This window comes from Indicator indicator, chromosome 9, assembly GCF_027791375.1.
Source record: "Indicator indicator isolate 239-I01 chromosome 9, UM_Iind_1.1, whole genome shotgun sequence".
Lineage (NCBI taxonomy): Eukaryota > Metazoa > Chordata > Aves > Piciformes > Indicatoridae > Indicator > Indicator indicator.
Window position 1 is genome coordinate 26,083,420 of NC_072018.1, and position 22,921 is coordinate 26,106,340.

Genomic DNA, 22,921 nt, shown 5'->3' on the forward strand with positions numbered 1-22,921 from the left:
ACAGGGGAAGTTTCTGTATAATGGCCCTGGGATGATTAAACAGGATGTGATCCTTCCCTCACCAAGAAATCTTGACCTTACATTTCCTCTCCAATATGGAGCTCTCTGCCACCTGGCTGTACTTAATTTTGATCTGAGTTTTCCTCAGCCACACCTGTTGGAGCAGATTCATTTTTTCATGAAGTATTTAAATACGCTGAGTCAACAGAATGCATTGTGTACAAGAGCGGGCCTGGGGACTTGCCTAGCACACTTCCCCAAAGTGCAAGATGATGCATGCTAAAGCCTTCTGCTGAGATGTGCATTCAGCATCCCTTAAAAAGAGGAAATTCAGAGGGCTAAAGCAGAGAGAGCTTCAAAACCAACAGATGAAAGGTAGCTGATTCCTTATCCAGCGTTTTTGCTAACAAAACATATAAAAGTTGTTGTTTTTCCAACCAAAACTATTTCATGAATTTGACCTAAATTTGTTAATAGTTTTGGGATAACCAGAATTGCATTTTTCCTCAAATAAACTATTCATCAGTAAGAAAATTACTGCTCTTGTTGCAGAACACCAGCTGCTTACCCATTCAGAAAAAAAAAAAAAAAGAGGCATATTAAAATCAAAAGAAAATCAAAATTAAAAGTCTTAGAGTAGCTCTTAATAGTCACAGAAGGCATGTAAAAAGAATAAAGTAAAAACAACAGAAACAAAAAAAAGAAAGCAGGAAAGCAAAAGAAACATAGAACAGTATGGGATAATTGAAAAACTCAAGAGGTTATTCAACCGAACAGTTATCTTTCTGAAAATGGAAATTCAGCCCAAATGAACCCACAAAGAATGTGTAAACTACAGCTTGTAAAATGGGTCTTGAGAATTAAGACTGGGTTGTGAAACACATGAACTTAAGTGAGTCGTATCATCTCGAAAATATTCTGCACACAGAGTTGAGGGATAAGAAGGAATGTGAAGGGGAAGTAGAAGACTGAAGAACAAAAGACACAAATTATGCAAATGTATCAATTTTGGGAAGCTGAGATTGCTGCATCCCCAACAAGTTGAATAACAATGTTTAAATACAACTTTCTTTTTGTAGAAAACACCATGTTCGAAGCAGCCCTTCCAAATGCTTTCCCATCTGTCTCAACAAATGTGATAATGTAGAGGTTATGCTGCAAGCTTTAAAAAACCCCAACAAATGATGCTATTTGTCCATGCTAGGAAACACAAATCAGGTAAAAGATCATGTCAGTCACTGTGTTCCAAATGAACATAATCCCAAATACCCTTTTTTCTTAACTCCACTTTGAATTTGAAGAGGAAAGCACTACCAATTTAGGCTTGATCATTTTTTGTTTGAAGGGAGAACAGAGCAAAATACGTCACTTAGAACTCTGTCCTGCATGGCTAACTTAAGTGTCTATAAAACTGAAAAGGATCCAGCAATTAGCAGATTTCATTTCCATTAATGAAAGCTGTTAATACTAGACATGTCTGAAAATACAGACCTTTTGTTTAGCTGTGCATTCAAAATCAAGAGAAGTTTTTAACTTTGTGCAACAACAAGGGACTGTTTCTCTGCAGTGATGTTCCTTCAGAGCAGTGTTAGGAGCCTGACAAAAGTAATCCCAAGCAGTAAGGCTGCCACATTCCACATCCTCTCACTAGAAAGGAGATATTGGTTGAAGTGAGATTTGAACTCTGAATGTCTGAATTCTCTATTCTGACTCTATTCTAGTGTGATTTAAAAGTAACTCCAGTAGAAGTGACTAGATTTATCAGTATATGAAACTTGGATGTGTAGTCAGAATCCACTAGGACTGATTCTTCTGCTTCTGCTTTTATTATTCTCAGTGCAGCTGAGATCAAAAAGAGGTCAGGAGATCTGTCAGAAAAGGAGTTCGTGAGCATCTTCCAAAGTAGGCTAAGGAAAACCTTATAAACAATGTTGGGATCAAAATAATAAGGTGTATGAAAGTGTTCACACAAATAGAGTACCATGGCTTTAGGGCTAAGCTGTGTCGTTACAGACCTTTGATACGACATCCAACACCAGAGGCACAATGTGGTCTTTTTGAAGCTGAGCAGGGTAGAGACTCCAAGCTATCTAAATTTTCCTTGGTCTTTTCAACATCCCTATGTTGGAATATAATAGAGTGGGGGTTATGATTCATTGATATCTGTTTCCTAGATAAACTGAATGAAGTTGAGAAGAAAGAAATAAGATTTTACAGATAAAGAGGTTACAACATATAAGAATATTAAGTATGTTTTCTCTTTTCTGTCGGTGGTATTTTGCCCATCTGTCCCAAATTTCCAGGCGTTCATTGGTTCCCCTGGAGCAGCAAATCTAACCAGATTTCTTTCTAAGCATCCCCCAGAATTCCTGAGAAATGGTGACTCTAGGCAAATCAGCTATACATGTGTATCTGGAACTCATCACACATACCACGTATGCACTGAGCAGATGGCCTTTACTGCACAATAAATCTGAAGTCCTCCTAATGCATCAGATTTACTACCCATATGCAGAGCAGCTTTGCAGAGCACAGCTGATGTGGCCAGTGCTTCCTGGGATGATCAGAGTTTGTGAATGGTCTCCAAATAGCCACAGCACATGCTGCTTGCCTGGGAAATCCCTGCCAAAAATCCAGCAGTCTCCCTTCCCCTTTTATACAGATAGTGGAGGGTAAACAGTAGTTTGTTAGAAAGATCCTTATCCTGCAAAGGCAAACACAGAGGACATCTGGAACAGACATATTAATACTGCTTGCATTGGGTTTGGCTTTGTCTTGCTTGGCTTTGCAGATGGGAGCAGATTGGGTGCTCAACCAACTCCATTGCCCTCCCACCCATGTGTCCCCAGAATCTTCCCTGCTCTCTGGCACTCTGTGTGGGGTCTCCCTGTATGCATGTGGCTCCAGCTCTTCTGCAGGGATTCCTTCTGGCCACTGGGTTATGCCCCACCGTCAATGGCCTCAGGAACACATCACCATCATATCCATTCAGTGCCCAATACCTGCCTCTATTTTAATTCAAATCCACAGAATATTGACTAAATTCACTGTTTGGTATTTCTTCCTGCAGTAGTGACAAGAGGTTGTCTAGGAGAGTTTGGTTATTTTTTGTTTCAGCATATTTCCCAGTTTTATGAATCAATAGATTTAATTTCCAGAAATGTGCATGTCAGTGGGAAGAACTCCTCTTTGGAGCTGAAAGACATGCATTGTGTCAATAAAGACAATATTATCACATTAGATATTGAAATGAAACTCACACATTCTCTATGATTTCTTGCTGGCTTCCAGAGTAAATTCCTACCAGGCATTCATTTCTCTCCTCATGCTTCTGCTGCTATCAGGCGACACCATGTTTAATAAAAATCTTCTGCCTTCCTGTTAGTAAGTACTGGCTATGTGCAATCTGGCATGTGTTGGGTATAAAGAAGCTGGGAGAGTGCTTTTTCATTGTTTAGGTAAATGTTTCCTCTTTGATCCAACATCTGCCCTTTCTGCTGCTCACATTGCAAATCCATGCAGAGCTAGCATGGAGGGATGGGAGACATTTATAGTTTCCTGTTGTGGAGTAATTTTGGGAGCATCATTTTCCCCTGCTCACTATTTGCCTTCAGCAGCAACAATCCAATTCTTTGTGTTTTCGATGGGAAGCCAATTCTTTGTCTTGCCCTTTCCTTCTAGGTCTCCCTGAAGGCTATAGAAAGAAAGAACATGAATAACGAAGCAATGAAATCATAAAATAGTCCCATTTACTGTTATCTTTCCAAGAACAGTGAAGGCATTAAAGTTCTGAAACCTTTTTTTCTTGAAGCAAAGATTGCAGCTAGAACAGGAAATGGCACAACATAAATTCAATTTGTGACAATTATTATAACATGAAAGGGAAATAGTATAAATCACTGATGTCAAACAGTCTGTTCATTGGCTAGAGCTGGCCCATTTGAGCTATTTATCTAGTTCCTGTGACAGACCCAGCTTTTGCACTACACGTGCTTTCATTTTTTAAAATACAAGTTTCATGTTTTTATGCTTCTGAAAAAGAGCTTCTGAATATGCACTGAGTAGAAGCTGATGGAAGCTCATGCATGCTTGTCTTTTTTAAGCTATAGAAAATAAAGTATACTACATTTGAAGAGACAAATTCTGCCCCTGTTCATTCCAGTGGGTGTTAACACTTGAACTTACTAATCATTTTTGTGCTCGAGGTTGAAACTTTTACCAGAAATTAATTTTAAGGAAAGGTAGAGATATAAATGGGGGGGGGGAGGGGTGTTATGTGAAAAAATTAAAAAATAAAATAAAATAAAATAAATAAAATAAAATAAAAAGTGCCCCATAAAACACACCACATAAGTCTGTCAAAAATTTGCTGAATTCCCATGTAGTTAAAGCCATTGGTAAGCTACATGTGAAGCTTAAACTGAAGAGAGAGAGAGACCCGTCTGGGGAACCATAAGAAAAGAGCTATTTTGAATTCTACACCCTGCTGTATTCAGGCCTAAACCACAGAGTCTCCTGGGGTTCTCTCAGTTCTAGTCACTTCAAAGTGTATAATGTAGTATTTTATAATAAATAAAAGCTACATAAAACGCATGTTAAGCTTTTCATATTCATGCACGCATTGGTTTGTACTGTTAAAAATACAAATAGGACCAGCTAGATATTTTTCATAGATGAGATTTATTTCACAGCAATAGCCATTTGGTCTGAGATTTTATTGATTTCTAGTGTAGACCTTAGTGCATGCCTAAGGTAGTTGATGTTAGAGACAGAATGCTGCTCTGAGAGACATTTGAACCATGCTTTATCTTATGCTTCAATGCATTAAAATTTACTGCTTGCTTTTCATGCTTTAAGTAAAGTTACTTCATTAGGAAAGGGAGATATGTCTTTATGATGTACTCAGAAGTATAATATTTTGAAGCATATCATTCTTTCAGCAAAGTAATTCAAGAAGTGTAGTGCTGTGAAATGTAAGAAAAAAGATTTTAAGAAAAAGATGTATTCTGAGGAATGGGATATTCTATTATAGGAAAAAAAAATGCAAGCTTCTAAGAGTCATGCCTTCGAATGTTATTCCTAAATTATCTTTGAAGTACATTGTTTTAATTCCTATCTTGCAAATGTCAATGATACATTGTGAATAATACTATTTTTCCACTGTAATGTGATGCACATTATAGGTACTATGGACACCACAGAAAATATTGTAGCTCTTAAATGTTTTATACATCTATGGTTCGGTATTGCACAGGTAAAGAGTTTCAGCAGAACCTTGACTTTCAACATAAAAAAAATTCTTATCAGAATTTTTTATACCATTGTCATTAGATTTTTCCTAATTTTATCAATACTGTACATTAAAACTGCGATATTTGTGTATTGCTGTCTAGATAATACCACTGTATAATAAAATTTCCACATATATATTGAATTTCTATTGAAAACTAAGACTCTAAAATATTTTTATATTGTTCAATAGAAATATATAGGATGGCTTACAGGTTGGTTACAAATCAGGAAGTCTTACTCATATGTATATGTTCATATATGCAACTCTATTGTCAGGTAGTTAACACCAACTAAAGGGGCAGTGTTCAGACTATATACAGTCCATTCTGAGAAACAGTTTTATTGGTCTCAGCCCCCAGCCTAAAAACTGGGAAAACTAAACCAGAAAAATCACCAGGTTCTCTTGAAAATATGAACTTCCTCCAGTTACCAGATCTGAGACTGTACATGAACAAGGAAATCTTTCCTCAGGAGAAAAAGTGGTTGTGAACCTGGGAAAGTAGACCAGCACAACACATATGAAGTAAGGAATTAAACAGAGCACCCCATTCAGTGACATGATAATAGGTCATTTAACACTGATCCTCTCCACTGCAAGCTCTACTGCTTTGTCCGTGCTGATCTGTCCATGCCTTCATTCCCAGTGGACAGTTTCGCTCACAGATGCTTTGCAGAACCCAATTCTGGTCTTGTGCTTGCAGCCTTGTAAATCCCAGTGGTGCATTTGTCCACAAACTCAGCATACCAGGTCATTGCCATGGGAGCAAGCTGGGACTCAGAGGGGTCCTCCCGTAGGACTGGAAACTAGTCCTCACCACATGCAAGTCTGTCCATTCTCAAAATCTCTTGTAGGACCAGATCCTCACAAAATCCAAACCTGGACTCCAGACAATTTCCTTATTACATCTAGGATGGATAGATTACACAAATAAAATTCACTATAGGAATATATAGGATTTTTTTTAGTAGTATAAAACTACTTGTCTAGTACTTCAGGACTCAGATTTCATTTATGTGGATGTTAGGAACAACTTCTTTACCATGAGGGTGGTGGAACACTGGAACAGGTTGGCTGGGGAAGTGGTTGGGGCCCCATCCCTGGAGATATTCAAAATGATATTGACAGGGCTCTGAGCAACCTGATCTAGTTGAGGATGTCCCTGCTTATGACAGAGGGGGTTGGACTAGATGACTTTTAAAGGTTCCTTTCAACCCAGACCATTCTATGATTCTATGATTCTACATTGCAGTAATTTCAAGCAAGAGCATATTATAGCAATGAGTAACATGCATTATGCTTTCTTCAAATATATAATACTGATAATACTTTCTCACACTCAGCTCCCCATGTTAAGGCAGTGGGGTAGTTAAAGTATCTCATTACAGATCCAGAAAATTCCCTGTTATGTCAGTTTAGCTGAAACTAGGTCATTTGGTAGGGATCTGAGAGATAAATGAGTGTTAGGCATATCTTCCTTTTACTTGGTTCTGGCTACAGAAATTATGTTTTCTTCAAGCATAATGATTTTGATGGATCATTTATACTCTGGGTTTATGCAGGAAGATATTCAAAACATTTTTTTTTTTTTAATAACGAAAAAACTGCATCAAGAGCCAGATCCAACTGTGTTCAAAACTAGACTTAAGATTCTCTCCGTTACAAGTTCAGGGTGTGTTTAACCTGGAAAATCCCATGGTGGAATTCTGTCATCCTAAAAGATGTTGTTTCTCCATGGAAATGTTGTGTTCAGACCCTTGAAACCTGTTGAAAAATGCTATTGGAATTTAAAGCTACGGAGCTGCCTTGTAAGTTACATTCCTTGTAGCAAACTGCAGGATTAAATCAATAGGTCTATTCAAATAATTAAATGTTCACTTGACTGTTTTATCAAGGGTGTTTTCTCAGAATAGCATACAGTTACAGAGGAGAAAGTCCATGCTGAAATAAATCCTGCTGTGATGAAATTCAGGGCTGACTGATGTCAAGGAGAAGTCTGCCATTGCCTATAAAAGGCCAGGATTTCATACTAAGGAGATGGTATCTTTGTTATTTATTTATGAGGTGCCATTAGTTTGCTAGGCACATCAGATGTGCTTCTTGGTTGGTGCAAAGCCACAGTGCTCCATTAATTCCTGTTCTGCTCTCATTCTCCTGGGTGCAGTTCTCACTGCCTGGAACAGCTGGTGCAGCCGTGGGAATGATGGCAAAATTAAGACCTCAGTGCTAAATTTTCACACCTCCTTATGATCCTCCTTTCTAAATCAGAGCTTTTAAGGAACACAAAACAGTTCTCAAGAGACTCTCTATTTATTTATTTGCATTTTCATAAAATGAAAGTCTGTGTTGGGAAACTGTGCCAGCACTTATAACCACCCACTGAATGGACATTACAGTAAAGCACTCTGACCACTGTCGAACCTTGATAAAATTCCTATTATAAACATGTAATATGAAAAACAAATCGATACCATAGTCTGTCTGAGACCTAATTGCATTGCTTCCATTCCTCTATCCTTTTACTAGCAGAAATGATGTCAGCTAAGGGGCAGAGGATTGAATTTCAGCTGTGATGGCCATGGGGTATTGCTGAGTGTTCTTCATGGAGATGGGGTTAGGCTAGAACACGATGGTGACTTGCATCTGTTCCAGTCTTGGATATTAACCTATTGTGAACAAATTACCTTTTTCTTGTATCTCCACCTACTTGTGCTTTAGCTTGGCTGTCTGAGTATAAGATAATATCAGAGTGGAATTTCTTGCTGAGTTTTTTATTAGACTTTACACCACTGAATTGCTGTCTGGAGCTTTTTGTTACTAATATCAACCAAACAAACAAGTGTGGCATTTGCATAAGAAGTTGATTTTTCAGAGTGAAAGCAAATCTCCACTAATAAAGAGGTCTATATTATAGAATCTTTATGTAAACCTCTGGCTAAAAATATATTAAGTGTTGCAGACACTTATCACACAGGTACCACATGAGCCAAAGCTAGTCTTTTGTGTTCTGTAAAATATGAAATGTAGTTTCGGATCAAATTCCTTTTATTCTAATGCTATGCAACATTACCTAGCTCCATCTTGACACAAGGATGAAAGCTACCTCCTCAACTTGGTTTTACTTGGTTTGGTGAACAGTTTGCAAAATTTTGTCCTTATAGTTCGCAAAAATAGAGGACTACTCCTCAACTGAAATCTCAGTGCCCTGAAGTGCAATTATAATTAACTATAAGGTAGACTATTTAGTAATATATGGTAATGATTACACACCTACATAGCAAGTAAGCAGCAACTAAAACTGAAAACCCCAAGTCTGAGATAAAGAGAAGAGATTAATTTTTCCTTCAAGCAGGACACATCCAACATCTCCTGTACACCTGTTTTCTGGTCCCATGGGGCCATGTTGATGTGTTACAGTGCTCAGTGGCCAAGGTGAGAGGAGGATTTGGACTTGGAGTCTAGTTAGTTTTGTGTCTTACTTTTGTGTTTTTCAACAATGACTTCTATTTTTCCATAAGGAACTAGATAAAATTGATCCAAGTAATTTTTCTTAGCCATTAAACCTCCAGCAGATCTGCAGTAAATCTCAATTGTTACTTGATAATCGATAATCAGGCAATCCAAAGAAAAAGCATGTTTTTGTTGTTCTCTTCTCTAGTTCTGACTGCTTAACTAATAATTTTTTCCTGACTCTTGACACAAATTATTCCTTGCTGTAACTGTCTGATTAAATGGTGCCATTTCATAGAGAGTTACAAAGTTTGAAAGAGGCCCACCTGACCTAACCTCCTGCATGCTAGAAGCCATAGGACCACTGAAGTAATTCCTAGCTCAAACCAAATAGAGCAGTTTTTAGCATAATCCTAATTTTAAACTTTTAATGGTTTATGATCCATCATTTCTCTCTGCCATTCTTTTTCTGTACCCTCAAAGCAAGAAGTGGACATTTAATTTCAATTGTGTTTTTTTCAAACTTTGGCTTCCAGCCCCTTACATCTGCTAGACTGAAGAACTCTAGAAACAATTTTTTTATCCTTCAAGCAGGTACTTCAGATCCCCTCCATCTTCTATCAGATACACAAAATAGGTTAAACTCCTTACTATGTGGCATTTCTGATAATCCTTTCATTATTCTTTCACTACTCCCTTAAGCTATTCATCAGGGGAAATCCTGAAACTCTGTATTATTCATGAACTAAAACTGAACAGAGTATTTCAGCAGCCATCATGTCAGTGCCAAATACAAAATATTACCTGCATACTCTATGTACTGTTTTTTAAAGATCAAAGCAATCACATTTCTTTAATGGAAGAATGAAAAATTACACTTAATACATTTAGTTAAAATGAGCCAAATTATTATATTCTGTTCTAAATGAATGCTTAAATACTTTACGTAAAATGAGGGGTAAAAAAGTTCAACCAAAGTGCTGATCTTTACCTCAGAATATCCTAAAGACCAGGATAAAGGTATCTCTACATAGATACCAAATGTGGGTGTAAATTCCTGCTACAGAGTTTAAATAGAAATTACTTCTGGAGACCAGCCTAGGTTCAGAAGTTGATGGGCATCTGATATGGGCAGGGTTGTCTTCCTCAATGACTCTGCCACTGAATGAAGTGCTGAATTCTCAGACTCAGACTCTCCTTATGGTATTTATGGTGTCTCCCCTCTCAGCATGCTACCTTCTGAGGACTGAACACATGCTGTACCCCCAGTGTTCCCCTGAGTGCTCAGATTCACTTCACTTCAAACTGCTTTAAGTTATGGGTATAAGCCAAGCTCCAGATAACAAGAAGGTAAAATCCTTGCATTAAAACCAGGCCTGCCTCTGATTTTTTTTTTTTTTTTTGACATAACCAGGAATATCCCAGCATATGTAGGCGCACAGAAAAGTCTACCAGGCTCTGTGACAGAAGTCCTGATTTCAGGTGCAGCAAGACACTACAGGCTGTGTAGGCAAATGAGTTAAAGGTGTCCTTTTGCAAGATTTGTGTCCTATTGGAAAGGTGGAACAGTTGCTTTAACCCAGTTTCTGGCCTGCCGTGCTCTAGGCTGCATAGGCTATGAGGTCCATCCTTCACACCTCTGTATTGCTTCATGCATTGGGTTAGGTAGCCGTGATAATTCAGAGTTATAAATTCCAGCAGGGAGCAGGCTTTGCAAACTGGAACCCTGCAGGTCTGTGGTCTATTCATGAATCTAACCATAAACCATGGTCCCTAATGCTCAGTCGCCTTAAAAAGTGCTTTGAGGAGGAAGACCCAGAAGACCTACAACAATACCTTGCAGGGCACAGTGAAGGCAAGAATGCAGTTGTGGCTCCTAGATTCTCTTGACTCAGATGTAAATTAGATGTGGGTAATAAGAACTACAACTTACATGAAAGTGACTTCCTCTGTCTGACTTTAATTGTTTTATGGAGATGGATTGGCTAGGAACCTCACTGCTTCTTCAGTAATAGCCATTGGATTTATCATAAATTCCTAGATTTCCTGCTTTAAACAAAGTTCATGAGTGTCTGAGCAGATCTCAGGTTCTCTGCCATGAGAGGCATGCAGACCTTTGTATTTATATATATTAAGAAGTTTTAAGCTCTCTAGCTAATCATCCCTGAGCAGTTACAGAGGCATGGAGTGTGACATTAATAATTACAGAATGATCTTTGCAGCCCATCTAACAATGTGCCACTGCAGCTGCATTGCCTACTACACCCACCAGAGCTACATTAACACATTTTAGGTATTCCTCCCTATGCCACAAGCACCACAATGGCTTGGGTATAGACATTATCTCAGGTGTTTGTTGTTTGTTTTTTTTTTTTTTCATAAAGCTAAAGATTGATGGCCTGATTTTTCCTTTTTTTTTTTTTTTTGTTATCGTTTGCAACTAATCATCAACTGAGGCAAATAAATGTCACTGTTTAATTCAAGGGAACAAATCTTCAGCAGGAGGATTGAAAATGTAAGGGGGGGATTTCTGTTGAAGACAGTGATATGAGCCAAGGATAAAGGACATGAAAGACCCTTCAGTGATACTGTTAATCTCTCTTCTGCCATTGCAGGATTGCTCTATTTTAAGCATAGGACTGTGCCCATCTTCCTTTAGTTTAAAAAAAAAAGAAAAAGGTTTCGTTGCATAAAAAATAAAGATGACCTCATATCCCCTAAATGTAGCATTTCTGACCCTCCTTTAATATATTTATATGTTATTCAAAGTACGAGTCTTTAAAGAGTCCATTTTAATTCAGTTTCTATTTGGTGAGAAGCAGAAAGCAAGACCTCTCATCTTTTCTGGAAGGAAAGAAAAAATCAATAAAATCATGGAAGTGTTAACATTAGAAGGAGGGTCAAGAGAAGGACAAGAGGTTTGAAATTCCTTTACAAACAATGTGAGTCACACTTTCTAAGTTCAATGCTCATGATGGCTGCACTATATCTCAGTAAGAGTCATTGTAGGTTATTTTAGCTGTGAAACGAATCAGAGGTATTTCATAACTGCATAGTTGGCTTCCTCTTCACTGGTGAGTAGAACCTCTTCTCCATGGCAGAAGCAATCCACTGAAAAACACAATGCAAAAACTCCTAGCTTAAAACAATAAAAGAAGTTTAGCTTGTCTTCTGAAGAAGTGACAAAGTAGTCTTGGTATCTCTCAATAGCTTGAGAACAAGCTATTGAATTGTCTTGGTTAACTTAATTACTCACATTTAAATTAGTCTTTATCTTTCTATACTATATTTAGGGACTTCACTAAGATCCCTCCTTAGGCGTTGTTTTACAGGCTTTTTATTTCCATGAAGTAAATAAGAATTACAGAGAAGGATACTGGATAGGGCACTAATCCAAAAGGAAAAGAAGAAACAATAGATGTAATTAAGAACTTTAAGGACAATAACAAACCTTCTGAATTTTGGTGGGGCTAGGATTTCACCCTGTCAGTAGTGCTTCTTTTCAGCCTTCACCTCAACTGAAAAGGCCTGAATCAGAATATAGAAGGAGGATTCTTGTGGAATTAGGAGATATTACAGTATGTACTTAAGCACGCATGGTGGGATACAGAAAGCTGCCAGCTCTAAAGAGCGTTAAATTCATAATGAAATTTTCTGAAAGAGAAAAATCATCAGCAAATCTCAAAGGGACCATTTCTGTAAGGCTGAATGCATCCAGTACTCCTACTGAATTAACAAATTCAAATTAGAGAGGGTTTAGGGTTTGCTTGCAGGGGGCGGGGTGGTGGTGGTATATAACAGCAAGAATAATTTGACAATTGGAAGCCTAAAGATGTGGCAAATTCTTAGTCTTACAGTGTTTCAGGTGTTCCAAAAAGATAGTAGGAATCAGACTTGAAATCGTGGTTGTAACAAAGGTATTGTTGATTGAAGGTGCATACAGGACACTAGAGCAGGTAATTGAAATCATTGTTGAAATGGGAGTTAGTATTAAATATCACTGGATGTAATGTCAGGGCTTTGCTGCTTAGGTGCCTTGTAAGCTTGTGCTATGTGATGGTATGACTGCACTAGGGGAGATATGATGTGTAAGAAAGATAAAAAAATCGTGAGGGTAGGACAGGGTAACAACTTGTCAGTCATTAGAATAATGGAATTATAGAATTGTTTTGGTTGGAAGAGATCTTTAAGATCAAGTGCAACCATTAACACTGCTAGATAACTAACTAATTAACACTAAATCATGCCCCTAAGCACCACATCTGCACATCTTTTAAATACCTCCAGAGATGGTGACTCCAGCACTTCCCTGGACAGCCTGTTCCAATTTTCTACAGCCCCTGTGGTAAAGAAATTTTTCCTAATATCCAACCCTGTCTGCTGTCTTGGTGCTGCTGAGTGGTGCCTGCATGCTCTGAGTTGTGTGTGGCAGGAGCAGCACATCTGTGCAGCCATGCAGCTCCTCACCTTTGCCAGGCTGCAGCTGCTCTCGTCCTGTGCAAATCTTTGGAAGGAAAAAGAGAGACAAGCAGTGATTTTTAAGAGAATTGTTAGAGAAATAGGCAAAAGTTTATTTAAAATGCTATCTTTTGGGACAACCTGTTCAATAGACTGATGCTAAATCTGAACAGAAGCTCTTACAAGTAGAAAAAATACTTTCAGACTGTAGGTCTACAGTAAAGTAAATTAGCACCAAGACCTGATAGCTGCCTTTGAGGCCAGTTGGCATGATCTGCCCGTATTCATCCTGTTAAGGTATCCTAGTTTCCAAAGCAGTTTGGTTTCACACAGAGACTGTTGGGCAGATTCCCATTCTCAGCTTTCCCCTGAAGTGCTTTGACAGAGGACTGAGCAGCCACAGGCAGTGCTGAACCAGGCCCGGTCCTATTTAGTGCCATGGGTGTAACCTTAAAATATATCAAGTCATCTGTTACCCTAATTCCACAGATTTCAAAGGATTTAGACCAGAAGGAAACTTGCCCTAAGCTGTGCATTCTTGCAGCATGCTCATTATCACATTTGCCTTTGACTTGCACAGCTGTAAATCCATGGAAACCAGAGTAATTCAGGGATGAATCAGGTCCATTATCTCCTTGTGTTTGTACAGCACTTAGCACAATGGTGCCCTGATCCTGTTGGGAATTCATGTTATTTTAGGACAATCAGAGCTTTCATTCGTTAAAATAAAGTATATTTTTAGCCAGAGCTAGCTTAAATGGCAATGTATGGGGTGTGTGAGGGGAGTGTGAATGAAGGAGAAGGCACAAATGATCCCCCACCACATGATTCTGAGAACATGTATCATATGCCTACGAGATTATCTCCTCTCCTGGCCAATGGGGTTCTCGAAAACCAAAACAGAAGACAAAAGGCACAAACTCTGAATATATTATTGCTTTTAATATAATTTTTGGGTTGCTCAGGATGTGAGGCCCATTGATTTTGGAACATTTGGTGTTAATGTTTGTATGCTTAGTGTCTTTGGTGAAAAGTAATAAACTGGATGCCACGCCATTGCTTTCCCTGGAAAGTTAGATCACAAAGATGTGATTTACTCAACAATTTTTTCCCCCTATGCAAATAAAATGAACCAGGAACACTTGAAAAAGCAAGCACTGTGCTTGCTCCATGTTCAGAGGTGCTTGTTTAAGCCCTTTCATGAAATCTTGTAAAGACCATTAAATTCTAATGAGATACATATGTGGAACATATATAAAGACATTATATACGTCTTACAAAATATTTTCTACGTAAAGGACCCAAGCGTGTGAAATTATTATTCAAAGCAGAGGTAAGTCCTAGGAAAAGACAGAAAAAAGCACCAGTTACAGATCATAATCCTAGTAGGACTTTCTGCTACTTCCTGTGACTTAATACATGTTCCAGCTTTTAAGCTATTTTCACAGACATAAACGGGGAAGATTGAATATCAGTTGTCATTAATCTCAGTGTCCTGACATGACAAAATCACCGTTACTCCCAGTAAATGTGAGCCAGTGCTCACAGCTTAGAAACATTAGAAGTATGTATTTTTACAACCAAAACTTGCAAGCAGTTCTTGCTAGAGTTGTAACAAATTCTAAAAGCTGACATGTGAAACTAGGGAGCTAACTTTTCAGTCCTGACTTACCCACTAGGAAAACATAAATGCAAAGATTAAGCTCTTTCAAAGCCACCAGCTTGTTTTTCTTCAAGCTACTTTATTATCTCATTGAAACATAATCTTAAAAATCCTTGCAGTGAAAAGCTTGTTTTATTTAATATTTGGAAGTCCTGTACTGATTCTGTTCTTCATTTCTCAGGCAGGCTACTAATACTGCTTTACTTACTAATTAACAGAACAAAATTTTGCTTGATGTCGGGGTAAACTCTTTTGGGTGTGACTACTAGGGAAAGGTCTGACATTTCCATAACTCTAAGAAACATTAATTTCCTTCCAGAACTGAGTTGCCTGTGCGTGTCCTTTCGGTGTAAATGCAAACTGAGTAGTTGTGCTGACAAAGGAGCACTGTGTCATAGAGCTACCTGACATGTGTGTGCCCTTTCCTTGCTATCCATGTATTTGTTCTAGCATATCCGGAGTGTTAAAGCCTGACAGCCTGGCTTCAGTGTTTCCATGTCTGTGTCAGAATCCACAAGTTGTTGAAGGCTTGCTCATTTTAAGACAGGGATATTTGTGGTTTAGTGCAAGCAGAAAAAATGGTGGTAGTGCTACTTTTCCCCAAGCTTGATAGCAGACTTTGTGTTTCACTGACATGCCCAGGAGCTAGCCTCTGGCTTGTCTCTCTGAGATTCTGTTAGTCCACACCTTTGACAGTCAAGGGGAGAAACTATGAGTTGCTTCCAGTTAATTGTCCTGGTTGCATCTTGAAGATTCCACCTGAAATCTTGTCCTTGTAGACCACAATAGGTAGGTAGGACACAATTACAAAACAACCAACCAAACAAAAACCACCAACCAAAAAAAACTCAAACAAACAAACAAACAAAAAAACAACACAACTTTTTTTTTTTTTAAAGGCAGAGTAAATCACCATAAGCTGCTTCAAGGCTGCTTTTCAGCCTAGTAGTGTAGTTAATCATCTGTGCTTTATAAAATTAAGAGATTCAGCTGCCTTAACTGAAGTAATTAAAACTAATGTCTCTAGGTTTGGCATGATACTCTAGGCTTCTTTTATAATTAGTATAAGGGAAAGAGGTTTATTGGGTATGACTTGAAATCTTTTCTTCTGCAATGAGTTACTTTGTGGAGACGCCACACTTCTGCCCTTCTCCTGACATCAGCTTGGTGATGAGGGAAAAAACACTATTTCTTGAAAAATATTTTCATTTCTATTACTTACTATTAATGCAGCAAAAAAAGTATAATGAATTTGTACAAGCCATCTAAATTCAACATAAGAACAAAAGACAGAAACCTCACTCAGAAACCTCACATTTACACACAGATGGAAGATATAACTCCCTCTGTCCCAGGCACGATCAGACACATCATCCGGGAGATGGATGACGGGGTGATACTCATTAGCACAAGCAACCTTCTTTCTGAGGCAGAGCTGCTGGAGATCAGAGCACAGGTTCACCAGCTGGCACAGCACAGAAGCAAGCTGGAAGAGACATGCCAATGGGATGAAATTTAACAAGGCTAAGTGCAGGGTTCTACACTTTGGCCACAACAACCCCAGGCAGCGCTACAGGCTGGGGACAGAGTGGCTGGAGAGCAGTCAGGCAGAAAGAGACCCAGGGGTGCTGGTTGATAGTAGGTTGAACATGAGCCAGCAGTGTGCCCAGGTGGCCAGGAAGGCCAATGGCATCCTGGCCTGTATCAGGAATAGTGTAGCTATCAGGTCAAGGGAAGTTATTCTTCCCCTGTACTCAGCCCTGGTCAGGCCACACCTTGAGTACTGTGTCCAGTTCTGGGCTCCTCAATTCAAGAGAGATGTTGAGGTACTGGAATGTGTCCAGAGAAGAGCAACAAAGCTGGTGAGGGGTCTGGAACACAAACCCTATGAGGAGAGGCTGAGGGAGCTGGGGTTGTTTAGCCTGGAGAAGAGGAGGCTCAGGGGAGACCTCATTGCTGTCTACAACTACCTGAAGGGAGGTTGTAGCCAGGAGGGGGTTGGTCTCTTCTCCCAGGCAACCAGCACCAGAACAAGAGGACACAGTCTCAAGCTGCACCAGGGGAGGTATAGACTAGATATTAGGAGGAAGTTCTTCACAGAGAGAGTGATTGCCCATTGGAATGGGCTGCCCAGGGAGGTGGTGGAGTCGCCATCGCTGGAGACGTTCAAGAGGAGACTGGATGAGGCACTTAGTGCCACGGTCTAGTTGATTGCTTAGGCCTGGGTGATTGGTTGGACTGGATGATCTTGGAGGTCTCTTCCAACCTGATTGATTCTATGATTCTAAGATTCTAAGCTGTCTCTAGAAATGCAAAGGACATCAGGCCAAGACCTGTTCCATCACAGCTCAGAAACTGAGCACAGTTTATACCTTTCAGGTAGAAGTGGATCACACCAGAGTAGATTCGTCAGTGGACTAAAATGCATTCAGAGCACAGATCTTCTGTATTATCTGAGGAAATAATAGGTTAAAGCAGTATAATTACTCCAAAATATCTCTGCCAGTAAATGTTAACATAAACTTTTGTAAAACTGGAAACTGAGATGGTTAACAGCAAAGGAAACTAATCAGTAAATTCCTTTTATTAACAAAGATGCTACTAAAAAATATTTTTAAAAAATCAATGAAACATAAAGAATAATAAATAGTCAGACTTGAACTCTCAGCCAGGCTACAGATCCATACCCTTCTATCACCACAAAGCAGTTTGGTTAACAATGTTGCCTAAAAACAAACCAAATCATTTCAGTTTGCATCAACATTAAAAGTGATGGAATAAGACCAAATGTGTAATAGCAGGATGCCTTTCTGTCACAGACACACCTGTGCTCCCTTACCACTACCACATCTCAGCAGAGCTACGCTTTAAATTGTGACACTAATTACCTAAGAAGAGCTAGCTGAAAGCCTTCAAAAGGGGACATATGGCAGTCAGACATAAACATCATCAAATAGGCTTATCTAAACTTTTTCCCTATTGGTAAGTCTGGATCTGTAAATGTATCCAGATCTGAGTGGCCTATCAAGCTGAGATTTGGTGAATGAAACTACTGGTCATTATGCACATCCACTGGGAATTTATAAGGAAAAATTTTGACTATTTTTCACAGTGTCACAGTCTCACAGTATATCAGAGGTTGGAAGGGACCTCAAGAGATCGTCAGGTCCAATCCCCCTGCCAGAGCAGGATCACGTAAGGATAGTCTGCACAGGAATGCATCCAGGTGGGTTTCTCTCTAGAGAAGGAGACTCCACAACTCCCCTGGGCAGCCTGTTCCAGTGCTCTGTCATATTCACTGTAAAGTTTCTCCTCACGTTGAGGTGAAATCTTCTATGTTCAAGTCTGAACCCATTGTTCCTTGTCCTATCACTGTAAACCACTGAAAAGAGCCTGGCCCCCTCCACTCGACACCCACCCCTCAGATATTTATAGACATTGATCAGATCCCCTCTCAGTCTTCTATTCTCAAGACTAAATAGCCCCAGGGATCTCAGTCTCTCTTCACAGGGGAGATGCTCAAGTCCCCTAATCATCCTTGTGGCTTTCTGTTGGACTCTCTCCATCAGGTCTCTGCCTCTCTTGAACTGGGGAGCCCAAAACTGGACACAGTATTCCAGGTGTGGTCTCACCAGGACAGAGTAGAGAGGTAGAAGAACTTCCCTCGACCTGCTGGACACACCTTTCTTGATAGATCCCAGGATCCCACTGGCTCTCTTGGCCACAAGAGCACATTGTTGTTCCATGGAGAACTTGCTGCCCACCAGCACTCCAAGGTCTTTCTCTGTGGAGCTGCTTTCCAGCAGGGCAGCCCCTAACCTGTACTGGTGCCTGTTGTTATTTCTCCCCAGATGTAGGACCCTGCACTTGTCCTTATTAAACTTCATGAGGTTTGCCTGCACCCAGCTCTCCAGTCTGTCCAGGTGATGTTGGATGGCTGCACAGCCTGACAGGTGTCAGTCAACCCCCCCCCCCCCTCCCCCCAGTTTTGTATCATCAGGAACTTGCTGAGGGTGCTCTCAATCCCCTTAGCCAGGTCGTTGGTAAAGATATTGCACAAAACTGGACCCAGTACCGATCCCTGGGGCACACCACTTAGCACAGGGCTCCAAGTTGACTCTGTTCTCATGGAACAGCTGATAGTTACTAAATACTGAAAGTTAGCATACTGAGCTCAGAATAGAAGACCATAATTCTGCTTCTTTCTCAGCTTGAACGGATTCAGTCATCTTCTTCATTTCATAGAATAAATTTCCAATTATGAAAGCTATAACCTACCCCTGGTGGACTATCATCCTCCCTATTTTTGAGGTTGGGTAGCTCTTCTGTAAAATTAAAATTGGTAAAGGCAAGAGAATAGGCTCAGTTTGTGTGATAATCTGTCATCGAGAAGCAAAATCTAGCACAGGACACTGGACTGTTTGCTGCTTGTGCATGCTTTGTTGCATAAAAATACAAAACAATCCTGAAAAAAAAACAGGCTGGGGCCCTGAGCCTAGTTAGTTTTTCTGGCTTGTAGGTGAGAAATCAGTTCTGAAGGTTTGCAGGGATTAAAGTTCACTCCTGGTGATAGGATGTCCTCTCTTTCTTTTCAGTCTTCACGTGGAGACCTGTCAAGGATTAGGGAACTTTCATAAATAATTCCACATTTTTTCTTGCTTTCTAGTGTTAGATTTAGCTTTATATCTCAAAGCAGATCAAGACTGTGTTGGAGCATGTCCCCACCCAGGGCAAATGTGTGCACTTCCACAGATTAGCAGATTACATTGGGCTGGAAGAGACCCTCAAAGATCATCTTGTCCAACTCTTCTGCATTGAGCAGGGACACCTCCAAATAGATCAGGCTGCCCAGGGCCCCATCAAATCTGGTCTTGCATGTGTCCAGGGATGGGGACTCAACCACATCCCTGGGCAACCTGTTCTAGTATTTTTCCACTCTCATTGTAAATAACTTCCTCCATATGTCTAACTTAAATCTACCCTGCTCTAGTTTAAAAGCCCTGCCACTCACAACATGCTGCATTTCTTTTTTTTTTTTTTTTTTTTCTGTTTTGTAATGTGCAAGGAATGCATCTGCAGAATTAAAGTGAGGGCTTTGGTATGCTTTGGAGGAATCTCCTTTGAGTGACCTGCATACACTGTTAGTTTTACTAGCTGAGTACTTTTATTCTCCACCTTTCTTGTTTCTTTATTGGAAAAATGCACTTCTATTACTGTACAGACAATCTACTGTGTTCTGGGTAGGTCTAGCCAAATATATAACAGAAGTGAAAAGTAGAAGGGGAATGTAGGACTGGCTCAAGTAAACATATATTAAGGCAAATCTCTTAATTGAAAATTTCTTTCTGCATGATTGTTCTATTGCAGTTATGTTATGTCAGTAAAGCTAAGAACTCCTTAAGGAAATGTGAGATGTTTGTCCTGAGAACTAACTTAAAAGGTAAACAGGATCTTTTTTCCTTTTTTTAGTCTGATAATGTTCAAAGTTAACAGAAGAAAATAAAATAACCCATTATCATTTTGCATTAGGAAAGTAATTCTATACTTGGCTACACATAGCTCCCAGTGACCTCTGAGTTGTTTCCATAGATCTGCTAAGAAAATGGTACCCTAAACATAAAACTGGTAAGGAAAGAATCCTAAATTTTCCTATATGAAGAAACAGTGTAATTTTATGTTGAAGTTAAACCCAAGAGGTTGATGTCCTTTAAAAGACTGCTTTTCAAGATGAAAATAAATCCTGCACAATATTTCTAAAAATAAGAACTGGTGTAGAATCTCCACTGAAGACAGCAGTGGAAGCATGTCAGAGGCACATGATTTCTATGTGTAGTGCTATTCTGCCTTCTAGGGAACCTGCTGCTTTTGGGCAACAAGAAGCTTGAAGCAGAAAAGAGACTGATGTCATGTAAAATGAGGACCAAACAGGAAATCTGAACATTTATTAGTTACAGTGTGATTACAATAAGGATTTTCATACCAACAGGCTAAATGCCACTATTATTGAAGCTAGAGGGAATGTTTATCATCACACCAGTAGGATCACAACCTGTTTCCCCTTCTTCAGGCACAGAAGGTAAAAACTGACTGTGGTTTTTCTCATTCAGATGAGTCCCCTGCACTGAAGATTCCACTGAAATGGAAAAAAAACCCAGCCACACTGGTGTTCACATTTGTTAAAAGTTAGCAAAGTGGTACTGACATTCACAGAGATACACCAAAGTCATGGTTCTGCATCAGAAGCACTTTGAGTGGATTTTCCTACGCATGTGGCACTGCGAAGGCAGAGAGGTCACAAGCCTTCCTCTTGCCCACAGCTATTACATTCTTGCATTCAGCATTCAATAACTCCATTCTTCCCACATTGCTGACAAGAGTGACGTTCAAATAGTTGTGTTACTTACATCTTTAAATATGAATGAGCTTCCAGTTATCCTGAGAAGATCGTAACGTTAATACAGTAATTATGCCATGAAATTGCCGTGTTTAATCCTTGAGTTTGGCTGGAGCATAATGGTTATTTCACTTCCCAAATAGAGACAGAGTAGTCACAGCAAAAGGTTCATCACAGCCCACAGCTGATGAAGAGATAGTAGATCAAACACAGTTTTTGCCGGAGTACACACAATGACACACACGTGTGTATATACACGTCACTACTGAAGCATGCAAATATTTGTGCACATCAGAGTTAAATGTCAATCCCTTTTTTTAGAAAGTATTTCCATACAGTGATGACCCTGAGCAAAACCATAGAAAAAGGAGGCATAAAACTGTCGTTATTTGATGAGTATATTTCTACTTAGATCTGCAAAAAGGCTTTGTTTGGCTTGGATTTCACAGTTGTTACCATTGCTCTTTCTCTCTATTTGTTTTAAGGCAGAATTTACTGATTTAAAATTTAGAATATCATTTTAAAGCAGAAATTTTCTGTAAATATCTTCAAATGATTGCGTGATGATTGCCATCAAGAACAGTTTATGTAAACTAGTTGGGGTTATTCAGTCTGGAGAAAAGGCAGCTCTGAGGAAATCTTATTGTGACCTTCCAGTATCTTCAGGGGGCCTACAAGAAAGCTAGGGAGGGACTTTTTAGGATGTTGGGTAGTGACAGGACTGGGGGGAATGGAGCAAAACTAGAAGTGGGTGGATTCAGATTGGATGCTAGGAAAAATTTCTTTGCCATGGGGGTGGTGGGACACTGGAACAGGTTGCCCAGGGCGGTGGTGGAAGCCTCATCCCTGGAGGTTTTTAAAGGCAGCCTGGATGGGGCTCTGAGTGACCTGATCTAGTGGGAGGTGTCCCTGCCCATGGCAGGAGGGTTGGAACTGCATGATCTTTGAGGTCCCTTCCAAACCTGGCAATTCTGTGATTCTGTAAACTAGTATACCATTGTTATTGCAGTTTTAGAAACTTAATTAGCTGCTGAGTTTTCAGCAGACATTTCAGAAGACATCTATCTTTTATAGATAGATTTGAGGAGATTATTGTTTTTTAATAGTAAATACAATAATTCAGGAATTTGGTTTGATCCTGACTTAAAATAAATGCCAAGGTTTTACACAAAAAGACCCTTTAAAATATTATTATTTCAGTATTCACTATTGATGTTCAATATTCAGATTTGATTTTTAATATTCAGTGTGTTTTTCAGTATTCAGTTCATTATTTGTCTGTAGTTTTATCTTTATTTGCAATATTTCTCTATCTTGTGCAAAATCTAATAGTTTTCTCAACAAAACATTATTCCAAATGAAAAATCAAAATGTTAATTTCAGAAGCTGGGAGCATACTATTTCAACATTAGCACACTTTATCCTTAAAGAACTTTTATGAAAAAAAAAAAAAAGTCCAAATCAGCATCTTTCTTTTCCAAGTTTATTTTTTAGCTCTATGATAAGACAATTTCTGTTGCCTGTATATTGTTTTGGTACAATATTCTCTAGAATTGAGTTGAAATTGCGTTGGATATTCTGTTCCTTGCAGTCATTTGAGTTCATACAGCCAAAAAATAAAAATAAAAATGAAAAAAAAAAAAAAGGTGAGACAGTGTGTTTCTTT